Source organism: Bos grunniens, chromosome 4 (genome assembly GCF_055505025.1).
Source record: "Bos grunniens cultivar Pamir isolate PY7600 chromosome 4, Bosgru_T2T1.0, whole genome shotgun sequence".
Lineage (NCBI taxonomy): Eukaryota > Metazoa > Chordata > Mammalia > Artiodactyla > Bovidae > Bos > Bos grunniens.
The window spans coordinates 50,163,243-50,179,734 of NC_141168.1; the positions used below are offsets into that span (position 1 = coordinate 50,163,243).

The 16,492-nt window shown below is 43.6% G+C and overlaps 3 long non-coding RNA genes across 6 annotated transcripts; 2 read left to right on the forward strand and 1 right to left on the reverse strand.

The window, feature by feature from the left end:
- Positions 1 to 5,870: 5,870 nt before the first annotated feature.
- On the forward strand, positions 5,871 to 7,581 carry LOC147374092 (uncharacterized). 4 transcript variants are annotated; one of them, XR_015163190.1, is made up of 3 exons: positions 5,871 to 5,994; positions 6,448 to 6,499; positions 7,009 to 7,509. It is a non-coding gene; the product is annotated as an uncharacterized LOC147374092 (long non-coding RNA). The 4 variants fall into 4 exon arrangements; XR_015163192.1 differs by lacking the exon at positions 7,009 to 7,509 and adding an exon at positions 6,572 to 6,997; XR_015163189.1 differs by having other exon boundaries at positions 5,892 to 6,031; positions 7,009 to 7,581.
- On the reverse strand, positions 6,419 to 7,714 carry LOC147374093 (uncharacterized). The gene is made up of 2 exons (XR_015163193.1): positions 7,583 to 7,714; positions 6,419 to 6,859 (listed from the first exon to the last, which is right to left on the reverse strand). It is a non-coding gene; the product is annotated as an uncharacterized LOC147374093 (long non-coding RNA).
- A 600-nt stretch (positions 7,715 to 8,314) lies between these two features.
- On the forward strand, positions 8,315 to 13,443 carry LOC147374094 (uncharacterized). The gene is made up of 3 exons (XR_015163188.1): positions 8,315 to 8,451; positions 9,975 to 10,097; positions 11,153 to 13,443. It is a non-coding gene; the product is annotated as an uncharacterized LOC147374094 (long non-coding RNA).
- Positions 13,444 to 16,492: the final 3,049 nt, after the last annotated feature.

The following is a 16,492-nucleotide window of genomic DNA, read 5'->3' on the forward strand; positions in this document are numbered from 1 at the left end:
TGCGACAGCCTCAAATCTCGCCAAGCCCCCAAAAGCCAAGCCAAAGAGACTTCCTCCATGGGGTTCAAGGCCATCTCTCAAAGTGCCCCTCATATAAGGAGACTGAAAATGATTACTCTTCAAAAGGGCAGGGAAAAATATGAAAGGAAGGATTATATCTGCCTGAACTGCCAAACCAAACTCTGAGGAACAGGTCCTCCAGAGAATGACTCAGACCCACATGATGTTTTCCAGGGACGGTGTTTTCATGGGAGGGGCAGCTGTGTATTCGGCTCTCTGGCCAGAGGCTACGCTAACTTTAACAGCTAGCCCACCTCACCACAATGTGGACCAAGAGGACCTTGTTCTCTCTGCTCAGAGCTGCATGCTATCATTGAAGCAGTCATTAGAATAAATAAAACCCTGACTGTCAATATAAGGAGCAGAGTACACACTATCTTTTCAGTGCTGGGGGGCAAGGGGCTGAAGAAAAGAAAAAAGAAAAACAAACTGTGAGGTCTGTCGGTTCCCAGCCCCATCAGCCAGAAGTAATTAAGTTACATTCTTCCACAGTGGGGCGCTCTCAGAAATGGCAAGTCTGTGATCCCTGTCCCCTCCAGGACAGAGGAAGGAAAGAGCATACACTAAGCACACGAACACACAACTCTGAAATTTCTACTTGTGATAGCTTTCTCCTTGTGGCTTCTGTTGTTTAAAAGAAAAACAAAAGGAAGAAATAGAGAACGGCTTTTGGATAGTAGACTTCAGCAATGAGGGGTGGGGAGCAGCGTGGAGGGGAGAGGCAGACCCCAGAATCCACAGACTGCAATCACTGTAGCCAGGTTCATGAGACTGAACCGAGTTAATAACTCCTGATTATTCCCTCCAAGATGACTAATACGCAGCCCTAGCTCATCTACTGTGTGCTTATTTTAAAATAATTTTCCGTAGAATTGTCTTTAATCAACCTCAGCAGACTCAACACCTTCATAAAACTAAAGCCCCTTTCTTTACAGAGGAAGAGCTTCAGTTCAAATTTTCCTCCAGGGATGAGACCCCAAAAGTCTAACTCCATCTGTGCCATACTGCTGAGCTGTCATCATTTTTCCCCCTGACATTTTTGGGCACGGCTTACAAATTAAAACGTTATAAGAAGTAAAACCATAAACATTAAAAGAACAATAAAGATCTTGATTTGAATTTTTTAACATTCTAATTATTAAGGCAGAATTTAAGAAGCAAAAACAACATTTAATTGCTTTAAATATACTTCCCAAATCACTACATTAAAGGGTGTTATGGAGGGTGACACTGTAAGAACATTTAATTGACGTGATTAGAGGAAAGAGGGCTGGCAGCACACAGGGAAGAATCGAATTTGAAGGAGAATTTGTTAATTTTTAAATGTCATCCAAGTAATTACAGTCATTATACCTCCCCATGTGCAGCAAAGAAGTAAAAATACCAAGCTCTCCGTCAAATGTTCCAATATATATACATACATTGTTGAAACATACACGCGTGCACACAAACGTAGAGTGAAACCAGATTTTAGACTTTAGCTCGTGCTTGCCAAGATTCACCTTAGAGCAAATATTTACTGCGGAGCTACAAAGTTTCCCTAGAGGAGGACCAAAATGGAAGCGTTTGCACACGCTGAGAGTACTGTATATGCGCAGGGGCCACAGGAAAGATACAGTTTAATAAAAACGTTTATGGACTTTGAAAGCAAACACAATCCAAGAGGCTTCCATGTGTGGGGAAAGATGTTATTTCGAACACGTTTTCTCTTGAAGATACTTTGGCTGTTTGTAGTGAACAAGTCTCAGTCTCCTCTGAGGCCCCGGTAATCCGTATTGTAAAACATTCTCGGAAACAAATGAAAGAACTATCCGACACCGCCGTCAGAGGCAGGGGCAGAGACGTGGCTCTTTTCTTTTTCACGCAGACAGAAACTTTACAGAATTTACGAACGTCGCTGCACTAGGGCTCTCTAACCTAAACCATCCCCACCTCCTCCCCCACCCCGAGAATGTCTCTGTCTTAAATGCTTTCTTCTGCATTCTTCCACTCCATCAGCCTGCCCCCTGTTCATGATCCCAAAATGAACTCGATGTTTGCAAAACAAAGTAAAAGAGGGGCAGTGAGGAGGAACATCCACTGCTGTGTGTCCTCACTGTTTCAGTGCCTTTTGGCCTTCACCTCCAATGCTTTCTCCGGGCCTTCGAGCCCACCAAGTATGCAAAGAAAGTTTTTAAAGTTAGCACTTCGCAAGTTTCACTTTATTTTGGTGGGCCACTGGGTGTTGGGGGTGTGTGCAAGCCTGTTCCTCATTAATGCTTTTGTACTTGATTTCTCATGAAATCTCAGACTGCATCCAGAGCTGATGACCAAATGGAATCTTAAAAGAAGTCTACGCCATTTATAAGTCACACAAATAGAAAAAGGAATCAACTCCGAGTTTGAAAAACTTTCGTAAAGACCTTAGGGAGCCTTGCTGCTCTATCCTTGGGCTCTATCGCCCCCTGGTGGCGTCTCCGAAACATACATGGTCAAAGGTTCAGCTGGAAGGCTGAACGGTCCTGCCCTCCGCCTGGAGCAGCTCTCCGGTGCCAGCTGGGGTGTCCAGAAGGAGGGGGACAGGAGGAATAATAAACGTGAGGGGAATGAACTTCTAGAAATACACCCAGTCAAAAGAGTTAAGGCTTCTCCACCCCCAAACAAAAATTCATTAGAGCTGGGCAAACAATGCAGATCCTAACAGTCGCTTCATTTTGCAGACAAGAAACTGAGGCCGAGAAAGACTGACGTTCTGGGTGTCCGGTTGCTGTGGATTGATTTCCATAACCCGGGCCACTCTGGTCTTTGGGGATGACAGGGTTGGGGGTTCAAGCTGCCAGGAAAGATTGAGGAGAGTGGGCCTCACTCTGTTGGAAGCCACGAGGGAGTGATCAAATGAGGGGGCAAGCGGAGCGACAGAGTTGTCATAGGCCTGAATTGTCCCCGTTACTGGGTGGGACTGGGTGGAGCGGCTCTCAGGCCACCTCGGCCCCTGATAGGAACGCGCCGCGCCCCTGGGCCCCGCCGCGGCCTGGCCCGGCCTCGTAGGCCCCGGGCCGGCAGGCGGGCGAGACACAAAGCAGGCCCGGCGGGCGGCGCTCCGGGTCTCAGGGAGGGCGGCGTGGGCTGATTGATTGATTCACGGCGTTTAACCCCCGCCGCCGCGCCGGAGGCGGCCGATCCAGCTGCGGCCGCGGGCCTCGGGTGGCCGCGAGCCCAGCCCTGCGCCTCCCGGCGTCCCCGCGCCCCCGCCCTGGCTCCAGAGAGCGGCCGGCTGGGGGTGCGATGTAGGGTGTGGGGGAGGAGGGGGTGATTTACAGCCGCGCCGGGCGGACTCGAGCGAAATCACTTCGACCGGGGAAACCGACTCCCAAGGCTCAGACCGGAAGAGGCCCTGAAAGGGGAGAGGGGAACGGGGGCAGGAGGAGGCCAGCCTCCACTACCCGCGCGGGCTGGGCTCCCGAGACAGCGGCCAGGCAGCTAGCTTCCCGCTGTCTGCCCACCTTTGTGCCGGGAATTGAGCTCCTGGGAGAGCTGGGTTTCCCTTGCCCCGGCGGACCGCTGCCCCGCGCGCCCGCCGCGCAAGCCCCAGGCCTTTTCCACGCGGACCCGCCCAGCCCAAGAACGCTGCTGTCCCACCGCACGCGGGGCGCCAAATTCGCACCTTTGGGCTGCTTTTACGCGGTTGGAAGCAAAAGGAACTTGGACGCTAGCTCCCAGAGGTCCCCAGAGAAGCCTAGGAACCCCTAGGTCCCACCTCTATTTAAACACAATTTGCTTTTTTTTTTTTTTTGCAGCTCAGAAAATAAACAGTTAAGAGAGCAGCGAGACTGTGCTTAGAAACTTAAGATTTTCTTATAAATGGCCCGAGAGTTTCGTTGCTGAGTTCTCTGCCTCTCCTCATCATTCTTAATACCTAAAAGAAATAAGCTCTCCCTAAAATTTTGGCTTTTCCATTAGCTTCTGTATGCTCTCTGATCAAACAGCACTTGGGGGTCTAGGGGTGTGCAAATAGTGAAATAAACGTATGGTTTCAACTTGAACTAAGAAATCCTAAGTGGAAGTTCTAAAGTAAAACGTAATTTTATTCAAATTTTGTACATATATTTGGCTGGCTGTGATGAGTTTTCCTACCTACAGCTTTATCACTAGAAACATTAGTTGGTGAAAATGTGCACAAGGAATATGGTATTAGGTTGGACAACTACTCACAGTTAAGATGCCCAGAGAGACGTGAGTTCACTTGAGCACCCTAACCATTACTTTCTGCCCAAACAAAAGTCGACAAAGCCAAGCAACAAAGTTAATGGAGCCCCCTTTTTGTAAGGTGAAGGCTTTTTCAGAAAGATTTTCTAAAATAAATACGCCAACTTAAAATATATTTTTAACTACTTATTGAGATTCTAAAATGCAAGATTATGGGGTAAAATGGCCGAAAGTAAATGTACAACTGTCCTGCTTGTATAAAGGAGTAAAGAAAACAGTTTCCCAGGAAGAGAGAATCAACTTGTAAATGCTTTACTTGTTACTTTACTTGGATATTTTCTTCTATCCGCCCTTCTCCCCTGTGTCAGTACCATTAGTTCTAAGTCTGGCCTTGAAGTATGGGCAGCCGAACATCTCTATTCTTGATAAACAGAAAAACATATATACTCATAAAGTCAAAGGCATGAGAAATGGAGGTCAGTACCTTCCAGGGTCCACTCCCCAAAATCACTGCGCAGGTTGGCAAAGGCGCTGCTCTGATTACAGAGACTTATGGAAGGAAAGTCTTTTCTATCTGTAATTGAGACTCCAAAAAGAATTGTTTTAAAAAGCCACGCTGCTCTAAAAGCAGCTTGATCCGACCTCGGCCCCACTGGTCCAGCCAAGCTCACTGAGAAGTTTAGGTTCACCCTCAATCTCATTTTAATCCCTAGGAAGCCGAACACACTTCTTAGCCTTCTTTTTACCCCTTTTATTCTTAACCTTTTCATCTCGCGTGGTGCTGGGCTTATGGTGCACACTTTAAGGAAATGTTTTTGCAAAAAAATTAACTGGATGAGTATTTTAATCGAAGAAAAACTTTCCTTGGACAAAAATCTCAAGAGGAAGTTTCACATCAAAGCAAGGACCAACAAAGCTTATTTTCGTAATATGGAGATCCTTAAGAGTGCTAGTACCTTCTCACTTCATTTAGCTATGAAATATAAAAGTGTTTGGTTTTCAATTTTTCTAAATTACTTGCGGGGTATAGGGATCGGCGGGATACTGAGATTAGAAGGCGATCCTTGTGCCATCTGGCGGTGCCACGCGGAATTTCGCTGAAGAAGCTAAATTTATCGCCCATCTGTGCCTGGAAAGGCTTTGTAAATCTTGTCCTTTTGAAACCAAGGAGGGAAACAGCCTCCCTCTCCAAGGATTAATTTGAAGACAGAGATTCCCTATGTTGGTAAAAATGAGAGGAAAATCGTGTGCGATGAAAGTCCACCGTTACATGACATGGATTTCTAAGCTAAACCATCATATATATGCACTACCTAACTCTTGGGTTTTTAAGATGGATAATTATAGTCCAGTGACATAAAAGTTTGGGAACGGTGAAGGCAAACTGTGGGGTTGAACATTTTGCTGCATTTATTTACTGTGCAGGCGTCTGTGCAATATCCACCACTGAACACGTGAGGGCGCACTCAAGTCTACCAGCCGCCGGTAATCTGATTCCTTCCTTCATTTGCATGTATTGCCTTGATTGGCTGTTAGGCGCTTAAAACGTCAATTTTACGTCAAACATTTGTCAACCAATCAGCAACCTACTCCAGCGTGATTGGTTTCTACCCTATGTGTCAATCATCTGAAATTTGCATACCAGTCCGCAGGTCCCTAGGAGCTCGTCAGTCGCTTGTGGCTGCTGAAGAGAAAGAATCGGACGGAGAAGAATGAAAAATCACTTTGTTCTAGCAAAGCGAAAGAAAAGTAGTATTTTGCTGTTTATTTTTAAGTAAATTTAAGTGTATGTTTATCTAATAAAATATATTCGATTAAACAAAAATAAGCAGCTATCAAAACCTGGTTTACTAATTTTATTTCATGTTTGCTGCTTTAAATATATAAATTGTAAAAAGCATATTGAAATGCAGAGAATGGTTGCTAATAATTCATGTCATAAATAGTAATTTTAAAATTAAAGGTGAACATGGGGTTTCTAAATAAAATTACTGTGAGGGTTTAAAAACATGACTTTAAATACTTAGGCTGAAAGCATTTATTCAAAAGAAAAAATGCACCACGGGGATTTAAAAGAACGTTATTTTAACAGTCCTATATTTCCACCACTCTGCTCTTTTTACTTATTTACTGTGCACACACAGGATAGTACTTGAATGGAGATTTTGTAATGCTTGTATTTGTGCATTTCTTCCCACACAGAAACACCTCAAAATAAGAACAAAAGAAAAAAAAACTCAGGGCCCGCGAAGAGGTAATTACAAGTTTTAAATTTCAGAATTCGTAAAACCGAAGCTTTTATTTACCAGTTACAAAATTCTTCTAGGGCTAGTGTAACTTAAAATACGTGCACAGCTGAAAGACCTTTATTATCTTACTAAAATACGTGCAAACACAAACCAACGACCTAACACCTTATAATAAGAGAAAACTGTCCAGCCTCCTGCCCAGCTCCAGCACTCCGAAGAAACTTCTCCGAAACGAGAATTTGGATGCAACAGGGCAACGGAGAAATGTTTCTGCTCTCCAGTAAGCCAGCTCTCGTCTCTGAAGAATTTTGTACCAGGCGTTAAGAAGCACTGGGATAAACTGGAACTGCTCCTACGGCATTGACCTGATTGAGAAATTAATTTCAAATTTTACATTCAATAGCCAGTGGGTTTTTTTCTTCTGTATCTTTTAACACTATTGTCTTATTGGTTGCTACAAGTTTTCTTTTCCTTTTCTTCTTCCTTCATTACTTTTACTCCTTTTACCTTCCAGTTAAGGATTATCACTGTGTTCCGAGTCTTGAAAGTTCGCCCTGAGTTGCTGGTTTGCATAACTACAGGAGACTAAGATACGTGTGTACCTGTGTGCTGGGGGATCGAGCTGGCTGTGTCAATCTCAGAGGAAGTGAGTTGTGAGGTGCCTATGAGGGCTCAGCTTTGATACGAATCATGACTTACTGTGTGCTTTACAAGAAACGCACAAACGACAAAGGAGTAGAATTAAATCTCTTCCTGAGTTTTTCACTATCTTCTTCAGACCCAGGAAAGCATGCATGCCCTTCTACTTCTCTTTACTCCCTCCCCAATCAACCTGCTGCTAGAGACCCTCCTCAATAAATCGCTTCCAGACGGTCTCCCCAGCCAGTGAGTGCCGGGTCTCTAACTGTCAGCCCTTCTGACTCAGCGGAAAATGCCCGCAAAGAGGACTACAGCCACCGAACCAGAAGAAGCAGCTTCAATTCGAGCACTCATCGCCACCACTATCACCACCATCACCCTCCCACCACACACTCACACGCACATACACGCGCACGCGCGCACACCCCTACTGTCAATCATACACTCACGCCACAGGGCGCATGCGCGTTGATGGACTCCGGCCCGTACCGACCCCACGCCCTTTCCGTGCGTCACCCCGCCTAATGGGCCAATAAGAGGGCGGATTTGGGGGCCGGGGCTACAAGAAAACAGCCAATGAGAGCGCGGTTGAAAGTCAAGGCTTGAGGAGAGTAAATCCTTCCGTGGTCCACGTTCAGCCGCCCCCGCGATGATTTATGTGTCTCTTTTATTATTTGTAACACTTTGGGAAGTTATTAAAAGGAAGATCTACTGCTTCCTCTTTTTGGGGTGGAACTGGATGGCAATATTTGTCACTGGCCCTTATTAAGGAAGAGTGAGGCGCAGTGGAAGGTGGTTGGATGCCGGGTTTGTTTGTGTGGGTCCTGTTTTTTATTACAAGACAGATTATCCTTTTCATTACAAGCTGTAGACAGGGCCAACTTCGAAGGTCCTCGTGGCCGAATGATCTTCGATCACTCAGGGAACTGAAACCTGATGCCTTCCACTTTCGTGCCTGTATTCTTGGCGTTGGGAAGAGCCTCTCGAGAAGGTGTTTGCAACCTTTGGTTGCAAGAGAAAGAAATAAACAAAGTACCCCCTTCCCTCCCCCGCCTTAACATGGAGTAAACCTCGGCCTTTTTCCGCTTGGATGCTCATTAAGAGTTAATTGACTTTGTAGCGGATGCAATAAAACTTGGATGGTTTCAGGCCCCAAACAATCCTGGTTTCTGTTTTTCTCTCTCCCCGACCACACCCCTAAGGAAATTGCCTTTTCAGCAGGCGCCTGCAGGAAAGAGCCGCAGGAGACGGATTCCCCTTGGAGACCTGCAGTTGAAGGGGAGGGGAGTCTGGGGGTATAGAAATAAAGGGGGCCAAGGTAAGAGTGCAGGGTGGCAAGGCAGGTCTTTCATGTTTGTATTTGAATTTTCGTCCCAAATCCACAGGACTCAGAGAACACGCTAAGAAGTTAGCGGTCACCCACAGAGCCGCTGACCGTGCTATACAATGGCTGCACTTCTGCGGGATAATACTAGTCTCCAAGGGTGGAATAAGCGAGAAAAAGCAAGGGGGGGTGGGGGAGGAGGAATGGATACAAGTTTGCTACTTCTGACCTCCAAATATAAATACAAGTTTCAAACGTGAGACACGATTTAAAGAAGGCAGGGGTTTGGAAAGTCTTTGATAGCTAGGTCACAGTCAGGAACTTAAATCGCTGGTCTGGAGATATTTCTACCTGAAATTATGAAAATCTATACAGGAAGGGTTGCTGGGGAATAGGAATGGGGTGATGAGAGACCCAAGGAGGAGGAGGTGGGTAAAAGGAAATAAGAACTGTTTGATCGAAGGGCTGAGTTGAAGGAAAACAAAACCATGAACTTCAAAGCTCGCCTAATCCCCCTCAGGTTAATTTCTGCTTCCTAAAAAGTTGATCAGGGTCATAAATCATGCGCCCCACCCCCCCGCCAGTCCTAAAAGTTTCCCGAAAGGTTCTCTCCCCGCCGCCCGCCGCCCGCCGCCCGCCGCAGGGGCGTGCGGTGATCCTCCAGCCACAGGTTGTCTGCGGCCTCCCCGGGCAGAAGGGCTCCTGGGGCTGGGTGGGCGGGAATCGGTTTACTGGGCGAGGTGATGGTCTCAAGAAGACGCTGTTGGCAGCGGGGGTGGGGGGGGAGGGGGTGGGGGCTAGACCACAGAGAAGCCCCTAAAGTGGCCACTTCCATTCCGCCGGGCCCTAAAATAAAACCCAACCCTCAAGTGTGTCTAGAGCACAGTTAGAAGAAGATTACAGCGTGTTTAGAGATTTGCAATTCTCTGCCGAGTAGTAAAGGTTAGAAAGGCCTGCTTGAGATTTATCAAATGACTTCCGGTAGTAGAGCCCCGGTGAAAGCAGAGCAAGCCCTGCAGCCTCTGATCTTGGCTGGTCCAGGGCCTGTAACGCGGCACTCGACAGCGCGCTGGTGGCACCCTGGGCCAGGCGCGCCCAGGAAGCCGCGAAGGGTCCGCCTCCAGTCCCGATGGGGCCATCCCGGTGTGATGGTAAAAATCAAGTCAAGGTTTTTCTGCCGGCTCTACCGCGCGGAAAACCCCAGGCGTGGACCAAGCACCTTGCAGCTGACTCTTAGATTAAGAGAAATGTTACCTGAATCCAAAGGCTAACCCTCCCTATATGAAAGCCATCGCGGTGGGGGCTAGGGAGCAGATCTGCCCAAGGGTAGGAAAATCTTCATCACAAGGGCCCACGTTCCCACCAGTAACAATAAGTAAACAAAATTTTAAGATAAAGTCAAACAACACGTTGTCAAAAAAAAAAAAAAAAATCTAAGCGACAGCGATCCTTGAAGCCCGGTGCGCTTAGTGGGCTGCCGCTCATAGAAGTTCTCTTCTCTCCCGGATTCTTTCCAGGCGGGCACTGACGCGAACACCCCAGAACTGCGCATCACATCCCGAGTGGGACGTGACTGCCTCAGAGCCAACCACAGCGCCCTGGTTTACGTGGAGTTTACAGCTTGGGCTCACCAGGTTAAAGTAAGCAACTGAAAGAGATTGTTGACCGGGGGGCGGGGGGGGGGGGGGCAAAGAAAAAGAAAATAAGAAAAGGCATCTGTTGTTGGACCTCAGCCATTTCTCTCCAGTACACCGGAAAATCTTAAAAAAAAAATTTTAACACTATATTTTGTTAGTGTCCCTGCATATTAGATACCCTCCCCCTCAAAAACTATATCCGAAAACGAAAAATCAAGCTGGTAGAATTCGTGATCATAGATGAATAACTACTTGGATTCACACATGTAAATATTCTTTTTTCCGTGGGAGGGAGATTAACATGATCTGTCTATAATTACGGTACACAGACACCCCACACACCGGGATTATATTTCCATTTTAAAAAGCATAAAATAACTCTGAAGTTGTTCAGTGATGGATACATTTTTGACGGTTTAAATATTTTATGATCCATGAGTAAAAGCAAGATTAAATTTCAGGAAATAACAGATTGGAGATTTGATCATTTTCCCCATTGGTGGGGAGCGGGACGGGGGAGGGGGCAATAATAGTTTCCCAAAATAAAGTTAAGGGCATAGAGAACCTCAAGAGAGAGAAAAACAAAAAGAAGACTGGTATGTTGAGACAGGTTTAAAGATCACGCGCCAAAATAAAAAATTCAAAGGCAGATTTTCAAAAAGGCCTTGAGGATTTATATGAAGGGCTGTCATGGCCAGGGGTGGAGTAGCCACATCTGTCCCAGATGTCAGACTTTCTTGTAACGTGTTCCACGCTGTTACACTTTGGTTTCGGAACCGGGAAGGGAGCGCCTGCAATCCCAGCGAGCAATGCGGGCTTCGCTCTCCGCATGTTGGTGAACTCATCCCAAACCTACGAATGCCGAGCCCAGGATTCAATGACACTGTTTCCTAATAAGAGGATAAGAACAGCTCTCTCTCTTAGCAACCCCAGCCCCACGTAGCCAAGGGAAAGCCGATGTTCTGCACAGCTTCGGAATTAAAATGATTGGCTAATAACTACTGCTCGCACTTTCCGGGGCCCCAGCCTGTCTAAACTCGTTGTATTTACATTCCTAGAGGCCCCGCTGAGGATCTCGCAGAGGTGCATGGCCCTCAGCGCCTAGAGCCCCACACCCGGCCTCCAAGCACAGGGCAAAATATTTTCAATACCTGCCCCCCACCTTCGTGAAGAACTTGGGAGCATTCATCAAGTCTGCAATGCGTTTATTCATTGCTGTACTTCAGAGCTTTCTAATCGAATAGGAACCTATTATTTACATCCGTTCCTTGAACAGATATTTATTATCTGTAGGAATATTCAAGGGTCTGTATTCAGCCGGCCACCTTTGACAGGCGCCGTCACCTCACACTCCCGGGTAATGGACCACACTGTGGCTGCATTTAATTTATTGGGGTGAGAAGTTACTGCGGGGGATTTCCAAAGGGGGCCTTTGCACGAAGAGAGAAGCCGCGGCCCAACCCCGTAGATGCTTGGAAGATTGTATTTTTGCTTCGGAAAAGCGCACACAAACACAACCCAAAATATAAAAAAATATTTCCTTAAGACATGAATTGTTAACTAGGATCCACGGGTGCTTATGGGGTCTGTGAACTGGCCTTGGAACTCCCTCAAATGGAAAGTTAAAATTTGAGTAGCAGTTATGGGGTTCTTTAACTTTTTGAAAATCAAACTTTGAAAAAAAAAGTTTGTGACCACCACTCACAGATAAAGAAAAAAAAAAAAAACCATCAAGAAGCCATAAGTTGAAATTTACACTAAGAGTTCCGAAGCCTTATGTCAGGCCTGGACAGAAGAAATCTGAGAAGCTGGTGTAATTAGCAGCGAACCTAGGCACGATTTTTCGCTAGATTTAACGCAATAGATCAAAACAAGCAATTCTGAAATCCTTTAATAGCCATGCCATTGTGATAAACTCAAGAGAACTTGTGGAACTGGCAAACGGCTACCTGGTGTTAATATTAATGCGTTTTTAAGCCAGAATATTTCAATGACTTCTTTTTCCCTCTAAACTTCAAGGCAATCCAAGATCTCTTAATATTGTCATTACCACGGCCAACAGAGGGAATCCGATCCGATGTGGTTCTAAAACAAAATGGGATATTAACCGTGTTTGTTTTCACTTTGATCCATAGGAAATAGGTCCTGCGCCCTGTGACCCATTAAACTAATAAGATTATACACATCAGCAGAGCGGAGGTTCTAATTGTTTCCATCTGTACTACATCTTTGCATTTTAAAAACTGATGAAAATGGGACTTGAGTTACAAAAAAGAAAATATATAGACAGCGAAAGAGTGACAAAGCTGAGCCAGTCGGACCACACATGAAATCAATTACCGAGAAAAGAAATAAGTGTATATGGTTTGCGCTTTCGAGGAAGAAAAAATGCAGCAATCATTTAATTCATCGGTGAGGTGCAAGTCTTTTCCTGACGCTAACACTAGCTTGAGAAAACAAGCCAATCCGAAGAGTTTCCGGGGGACACGCCACACTATCCCGCCTCTTCATGAATATTTAAATAGCTAGAGTTCTAGATTTCTTATTTAAATATTCAAAACCCTGTGCCTCGCAGGCTCTTCTTTCACGGACTGCAGCCAAGGAGGTGGGGGCAAGAAGGAGGAGATACGTTTGTTCGGCGTTCTCGTTTGCTCAGACGGCCCTCTTTTACGTCATCGTACTGTTAAGCCAATCCGTGAAGCTCCGTTTGACAAGCTCCTCCGCCCCTCCAGCCTCCGCACGTGGCCAGTCTTAGCCAATAGAGTGGCGGCATGCAAATAAAAGAACGCCAGCGTTTCTGGCTCCGCCTGCATCCCCGCCTCTTCCCGGGGCGTGGATGGGAGGAGCCGAATGAGGGCGGGGCGGAGGGTGGAGACGAGGAAGAGGCGGAGAGAGCCGTAACACGTGGGATTGCGTTTACCTCCTAGCTTCCTCCCCCGCGGCTCCACCTCCCGCCGGGAGGGATGCCGTTTGGTCATTGGCTGGGTTAATGAAAGCGGGGGCGGGCGGCCGGGGTTCTAGCTGTAACTGGAGAACTAGAGTCTCGCCCCTCTTCCCGGGGGGTGTGGGCGGGAGAGGGGTGGATCCCGACCAGCCTCGCCCAGCTTTCCGCAAAGAGCTTAAGGAAACGGTTTTCTTAAAAGATTCGTTTAATTTCACTCTTTAAAGGGAATTACATATTTCTAAATGGGTCTTTTCGTTTATTTTTACAAGTCTTTCAGGGGTGTGCCATGAAATAAGTATATATTACCAATACATCCAAAAAGAAAATTAATTTCCTTTCAATCTGCGTCCTGGCCTTTTGTGAGGAGGAAAAAAACTTTTGTAATAAATTAAGCTTTCATGAGAATTCATTTATGTCTTTACTATGAATTTCCTGTCTCCCTAATTTTCCACTAGCGGAACTAGGGAAAGCCAAGTTGAAGGGTGTAAAAAGCCAAGAAAGGGTGGAAAATTCTTGCAGGCTAAGCGTCGTGAATTGCTCATGAATGATGCAAGTGTTAAATTGTTTCCAACAGTAATATGCCCAAGGGATACTCAGTTGACATTCTTTAAATAAGAGAATTATTCTTGTGATTTATTTGTTTGGGGTTTGGGTTTGGTTGGGGTTTTTTTACGAAAATTTCTGTTTTATGTCCAACTGAACATAGACTTAACTTTTCACGACTCTTGAAATAAGATGTCAGGTGACAAATAATTTGGAAAAGCAAAGGATGAACATGCATTCCGGGAACCTGAGTTTTTAAATACCTTCTATGCGTTTATATTGGATAACATTTCGATAGCTTTCAGAAAACTAATTACTGTAGTTTGCTCCAAACTAAAATTGGGGACTGTTGATTCCTTAGATTATTCTCAGGCCCATTTGATAGAACCGTGGAAGAAGCAGCGGGCTTGCAGGGCTTTATTTAAACAGAAGTTAAAATCTATAGTAGTAACGAATATATAGCATCCCATACTTAAATTTTGTGTGGATCCCATACTAGAAGACAAATAACATCTTTCCTTTCTTCAGTTCCTTTGTTCCTCGGCGCAAAAATAAGTTTCCAAGTACTACATTAGTAAAATCCTGAGGGATCTCTCAATGGAGAATACCGGTTCCAGGAAAATTACGATCAAGGGGAAAGGAAAGGTTTTCTTGATAAGTCAGTGTGGTCTAATTTTTTTCTCTGAAACACTTTTTAACATGCAGTAAAAGTAGAAAACTTTGCTTACTTACTACCTTCGTTGAGTTTTATCAGTGTGATTATTACATTTAACTCAATGCATGCTTAATTTTGTAGTCTTAAAAGTAAATGGCTTGAAACATTTCAATAATGAAATAATTATAACAATAATAACTGAAATTATATTCAGAAATATTTTTCCATTTCTAACAAGTGATTTAAAGTTAAAATGCATGTTAATATGATATTCCAAGCAATAAAATAATGCAAATCCATCTTTAAGCCAAGAAACATTATGTCAGTTGATAATTTGTTAAAATTGTTACCTGAACTCCAGGTAAGACAGACCAGTTAAACATTAGCAGTTGTATAAACTCAATTGTTAGTAATTATAAATGGCTAATTTTACAATATAATGGCAAAAAGTTATATGTTCGGGTTTATCAGTTTTAGGAGTTAGCTCTCTATGACTGTGTTGGTTCTGTTTTAATTAGCCTTGGGATGATAAATAAAATACCAGTTTAACAAATCTAAATGAAAACTTCTTTAATGCAAGCTATCAAATTGTTTTTTCTTTGCCTTTTTTTTTTTTTTAATGAATACGGCTTTTCTAGTTCTAAGTAATATATGTTCCTGAAAAGAATCTGAGAAAAACTGAAAGGCATAAGCAGGGGGAAAAAACCCTCAAAATGTACACATATTCTCACTGTCAAGAATTAAACGTTAAACATTTTCCTATATTTCCTTTCTAACTTTTCCTATGTATAAGGATTGTTCCTTCCTCTTGTTACGAAATACAATTTGGGCTGTGTAGTAAGAACTCACTGTCCAAAGCTCAGATTTACATAGCTCTTAGTTTCTGCTTGAACTGTAATTTAACTTTGTAAGAATTTACAGTTTTATTACATCCATATTTTTAAACTTTGTTCTATTACAAAGAAATATGTTAATAAAATAACCATTTGAATCTACCAAAAAATAGAAATAAAGTATGATGATCTGTTCATAAATAATCCACTGTCACTTGTTTGCATTTTTTTAAAAAACACAGTATAATTATATAATTGTAATTTTAAAACATAATTAATGGGACCATTGGGTTAAAAGAGTATGCCCCAAATTAGTTTACCATTTTGTATACTTTAAAAATGATTTATTAAAAGTTTCATTTTCATACTCAAGCAAAGACTGAGTTTTCTTTATGTTCCGCTTATCTTCTACAACATAACCACCAATTCCAATATTGTTCATATAAACATTTTCTCTGAGTTTTACAAATAGCCTTCTTCCCTATGCTTTCTACTCCTCTTAAGATGTATCTGTTGATTATTCCTATTTCAAATTCTATGAGCATACATAATCACAGCAAACCAACATATTAAAGACAGTGGTCTGTTTTCAAATTGCAAAAATTTTCCTTTAGCCCAATTATGTTTTACTAACAGCATCTGCTTCCAATCTATTTGCACTTTTAGAAATACTGATTTTTATTAATAGCACCTGAAAATACCAGCAAGCCACAAAGGACATGTAATTAAGAATATCATCAAGCAAGTACTTAACCAAATACATGGTTGGCTATGTTTGTGGCCTCTAAATTAAGCCAAAGTAACTATCTCACCATTTCACGTTACAGTCTCTAATGCTATTTACGTCTTACCCATCTTGATGTTATGATTCCAATAACAAAGCAAATAACCCTGTTAATCATTAAATCATGAATTCATAACAATGCAGCCTTTATAATATATCACATATCCTGTAAATTTCTAAGCCAAGTTATTTCATAGTGACAGCAGACAGTTGCAAAGAAAAACTCATTTTTACATCTTGGCTCCCTTCAACTTAACGGTACTAACAAATTCAAGCAAGAATTCCAATGGCAAATTTGAACCTTTGAATCTTTTTCTAAACTAAGTTGCCAACCACGAGGATGTCTAAATCCGTGTTCTATGCTTTTGTTTTATTTAAATGCACAACGTGCATGAAGTGAATGATTTCACCAATTTTCCAGGACGGTTTAATAGGAAAAAGACATGGAAATGGGTATATTTCATGAAAGAGCAACAGTTAAGGCCACTTTTTTATGGATGCAACAATCTAAGAACTGAATAAGAACATATATTTTAAAATCTCTATGTAAGAACTGACTGACCAGTTACTTGCTCACAGCTGGGAAGGTGCTTGCTTCATATACATTTGAAAAGACTGCATTTGCCCTTGTGGCTATAC